The sequence below is a fragment of the Salvelinus sp. IW2-2015 genome, unplaced genomic scaffold (genome assembly GCF_002910315.2).
Source record: "Salvelinus sp. IW2-2015 unplaced genomic scaffold, ASM291031v2 Un_scaffold2439, whole genome shotgun sequence".
NCBI lineage: Eukaryota > Metazoa > Chordata > Actinopteri > Salmoniformes > Salmonidae > Salvelinus > Salvelinus sp. IW2-2015.
The window spans coordinates 52,860-57,959 of NW_019943760.1; the positions used below are offsets into that span (position 1 = coordinate 52,860).

At 47.6% G+C, this 5,100-nt stretch overlaps 1 long non-coding RNA gene and 1 pseudogene across 1 annotated transcript; both read left to right on the forward strand.

The window, feature by feature from the left end:
* LOC112073966 (cGMP-dependent 3',5'-cyclic phosphodiesterase-like) overlaps positions 1-1,328 on the forward strand; it is a 50,590-nt pseudogene extending 49,262 nt beyond the window's left edge.
* A 1,425-nt stretch (positions 1,329-2,753) lies between these two features.
* LOC112073967 (uncharacterized) lies at positions 2,754-4,629 on the forward strand. Its single transcript, XR_011476774.1, has 2 exons — positions 2,754-3,435; positions 3,665-4,629. It is a non-coding gene; the product is annotated as an uncharacterized lncRNA (long non-coding RNA).
* The last annotated feature ends 471 nt before the right edge of the window (positions 4,630-5,100 follow it).

Here is a 5,100-nt window from a genome sequence, read left to right on the forward strand (position 1 = left end):
ATCACAACACAGCGTTTATCACTACTGACCCAATCACAACACAGCGTTTATCACTACTGACCCAATCACAACACAGCGTTTATCACTACTGACCCCCAGCACCTGCACCACCTAATGTTGTGTCCCCCACCCCTGTCCCCTGATAGGCTGCTGTCAGAGCTGTTACCAGGGGCAACGGAGCTGTATGATCGTGTAGCGACCAATCGAGTGCAGTGGACAAAAGTCTCCCACAAGTTCACCGTCCGTGGGTTGCCTAGCAACAATAGCCTCGACTTCCTGGATGAAGAGTATGAGCTGCTGCAATCCCAGGGTGCGCTGGGGGATGACAGCCACTGCGATGACACCCACTGCCTCAACGGTTGCCTGGATGATGTGGTTGGGGGGAGGGGCCAGTGAACACACCAACCAATGGGAGGGTAGGCAGTGGTATCTCTTGGCCAATAGAAACATAAGGAAACAATTCCCTTTTTATGTCCTCAGGCGGAGAGGGCGAGACTCTGAGACAGTTTGACATTTGATTGACAGCTGTCAATCTCTGAGGCTGAGCAAGACGGAGTGAACTCAGGTGGGACAATTCAGATGAATCATTTGACCGGAGTTGATTCTGACTAGTCAATTCAGACGATTCCTGTAGATGCTAAATGTGACTGAACTCCTGTGAGGAAAGCAGAAAGTCGTGTTGACTCTGGAAATGATCATTTTCATAGCGAAGGTCTCCGTTCACATTGTTCTGAGTTTCTGTTTTACACACAGGCTCCCAGACACCTAACAGGTCAATACCCATGTAATAACACGTACCTTTCTTAGTTAACAGAAAGCTGTGTAGTACGAAGGACAGTTAAGGAATCTGTTGGTTTATGTTGTTTTAAGATCATCAGAATCCTTCCCACCAGCCCACACACACCCTGATCAGCTGCTATGTCACTCATACGACGGCTTATGTATGCTGTATGTAGCCACCACAACGTGTGTTTTCCCTTTATCTCAGCCAGTATTGAATTTATTTTTCATTATATAGGCATCATGTAAGTCTCTAGTTTGCCAAATATTGTATTTGTTAGTATATTTGTTAGTATATTTGTTAGTATATATGGAGCTCATTCATGGCCATACGATGCCTAGTGGTCATTGAGGGAAACTGTATCTGCAGTGTGTCAGGTAATGAGAGTGTAAGATGGGGGCAGTTTGACAGTCAATGATCACTGGTCAGTGCCATCCTCATTAGCTCATTAGCTCCACAAGCCACCACCAACCCAACACCACCACACCACACCAACACCAACACCACACCACCACCCAACCACCCAACACCAACAACCACCACCACCCAACACCACCACCCCACCACACCACCCAACCCCACAACCACACCACAACCACCCAAACCCCAACAACCCACCAACCACCACCACCACCAACCAGCCAATCAACAACAACCAACCAACCACCACCCAACACCAACAAACCACCACAAACAACCACAACCCACACAAAACCAACACCAACCACACCAACCACCACCACCCAACCAAGCCATCAACAACAACCAACAACCACCACCAACACCAACAACCACCACCACCAACCACCACCCAACACCAACAACCCCACACCAACCACCACCCAACACCACACCAACCACCACACCCACACCACAACACCCACACCAACACCAACAACACCAACACACCACCAACCACCACCAACAACCAACACCCACAAACACCCCCACACCACAACCACCACCACACCAACCCAGCCATACAAAACAACAACAACAACCCAATCACCACAACAACCAAACCACACCCCTCACCACCAACCAGCCATCAACAACAACCAACACACCACCACACAACCACCATCACCACCAACAACCAACCACCCTCACCACCCAACCAGCCATCAACAACAACAACCACCAACAACAAAACAACACCAATCCACACACAACCAACCAACCCCCTCACCACCAACCAGCCATCAACCCCCTCACCACCAACCAGCATCAACCAACCAACACCCACCACAACCAACCAACCAACACACCAACAAACCACCACCACCACCACCACGCCTCAACAACACCAACCAACACCAATCACCACCAAACAACAACAACCAACACCAACATACCAACAACCAACCAACCCCTCACCACCAACCAGCCATCACCACAACCAACCACAATCACCACCACAACCAACCAACCCCTCACCACCAACCAGCCATCAACCCCCTCACCACCAACCAGCCCCCACACCAACCAACCACCACCAACAACCACCACCAACACCACCACCAGCCACACAAACCAACCCTCCACCACCAACACCACCACCACCACAACCATCAACCACAACAAACCAACCACCAACCACCACCACACCACCACACCACCACCAACAACCAACACCACCCACCCACACAACAAACCAACCACCAATCACCACCAAACCAACCACCACCCACCACACAACACCACACAACAACCACCACCACCACCCCCCAACAGCCACCACCCACCACCACCACCTCCACCAACAGCCAGCCACCACCCACCCACAACCACCACCACCAGCCAGCCACCCACCACCACCACCAACAGCCACCAACGACCACCAGACACCACCCCCAGCACCACCCAACACCACCAGCACCACCACCACCCACCACCATCACCATCACCAGCCACCACCAATCACCACTCACCAGCCACCACCCACCATCACCACCACCACCACCACAACTACCACCCACCCCACCAACTACCACCACACATAAAACTTTCACAACAAGAGCCACTAACAGAGTAGATTCTCTAGATTCCTATTTTTTGTTTCTCTCTCTCTCTCTCTTTACTATAAATCCCAATGAAACACATGTTATAGAGTGCAAGTGAAGCCCTTTAAATGATCCAGTGTCATTGCGTGTGTGTGTGTATGTGTGTGTGTGCGTGTGCGTGTATTGTGAGTGAGTTGTGTACGGATCTGCCTTATCGTGCATCTATGCTGCCTTTCTCAGAGCTTCTAATGTTGGACCTAGATACACACAGGCACAGACCATACAGTATCTCAGTGTGTTGATGAACAGACTTATAGCTGGACAGTTTTTGTGGGTGTGAGAGAGAGAGTTCACTGTCTCAGAAGTTTAACACACAACTCCATCAATCAGTCACCTTAATGTTAAGGAATGTGTGTAACTACTGCTCAGTGAAGCCAGAGCGCGGAACTCACCCTCAGCAAGTCATTTGTGTTTGTCAGGGCTTACTACTGTATATGTGGAAGAATTAAGGCCATACATGTGAATTTTTTCTTAAGAGGGCATGCATATGATATATTTGTTAGATGAATGAACTGGGACATTGGTTTGGCGCCTGGGGCGTACAGGTGAATATATGTGTTAGGTGAGCGGGGTATGAGTGGACTGCATAAGGTGAATATATGTGTTAGGTGAGCGGGGTATGGTGGACTGCATACAGGTGAATATATATGTTAGGTGAGCGGGGTATGAGTGGACTGCATATAGGTAATATATGTGTTAGGTGAGCGCGGGTATGACGGACTGCATATAGGTGAATATATGTGTTAGGTGAGCGGGTATGACTGGACTGCATATAGGTGAATTATGTGTAGGTGGCGGGGTATGACTGGACTGCATATAGGTGGAATATATGTGTTAGGTGAGCGGGGTATGACTGGACTGCATATAGGTGAATATATGTGTTAGGTGAGCGGGGTATGAGTGGACATATAGGTGAATATATGTGTTAGGTGAGCGGGGTATGAGTGGACATATAGGTGAATATATTTGGTAGATGATTTGCCCTCAGGATGTCTGTTTGTCTGACATCACGTTGTTGTACAGATTTTAACTCTCTAACATTCAGGTAGGCTGGCGATCTGAAGCCTCGCTCTAGTGCTGTATGTCTGTGACCTCTGACCCCTGGTGAACACGGATGAACTTCCTCTTTTCCCCTGCTGTTGTTGATTTCCTCCCTCCCATTCCAGATCTGCCTTCTTCATATGTGTGTTGATGATGATGATGCAGAAACTCTGATGTAAATACAGTCTGATCTTAAATTATTACTTTTGACAGTTGTCTCTCATAACTTTGTTTTATACGTTAGCGTGTTCGTGTCAGCGAGTCAGAGCTCCATCATGTGCCAATCCTCGTCTTCACGGAAGAGCAGGATTCTTACCTGTGATGTAATGGCATAGGCTATATATAAATGCTGTAAATAACAGTTTATGAAGAAGTATTACTTGATTCTATGTAATTATTACGATGAGGACTATTTTAATAATTCCATGTTATTTGCTGTGGTTGTTGTTGAATCATCTTGTTCTCTCATTTTCATTGTGTTATTGAAGGACCCATACGTTGTAGGGCTACAGCTCAAACAGAGGGGGAGAAAACCAAAATGATACTTCAACATTAAAGTGGATTCTAATTCTGACAACTGAAGCAAGACTGAAGTTGAGGAAGTCTTTTGTTTTTACTGTAGAAGGTGTAGACCAGTGTTGGTTTGTGTGTCTCTAAATGCTATATAGATAGAGGGCAGGTAGACCCTTCTGGAAAGAGAACACAAAGATCACTATTTCTTGGAATAAATTTGGGTAAAGGAGAGCTGTTGCCTGCTCAATTTCATGTTCCACACCATCATACAGTATTGACTACACACCAACACACACTAATACACACACCAACACACACACTAACACACCAACACACACACTAACACACCAACACACACACTTACACACCAACACACACACTTACACACCAACACACACACCAACACACACACACACACTTACACTAGCACACCAATGAATCCATGAGCTGGCAAGGTAAAACATACTGTATGTTGTTCTGCCCCTGAGCAAGGCAGTTAACCCACTGTTCCCTGGGCGCCGAAGACGTGGATGTTGATTAAGGCAGCCCCCCCCTGCACCTCTCTGATTCAGAGGGGGTGGGTTAAATGTGGAAGACACATTTCAGTTGAATACATTCCATTTTCAGCTCGTGACTATACTATTCCGGTCTTCGTACATAGCTGACTAGGTATCGTCCCTTTCTCTTCCCCGAAACACACAC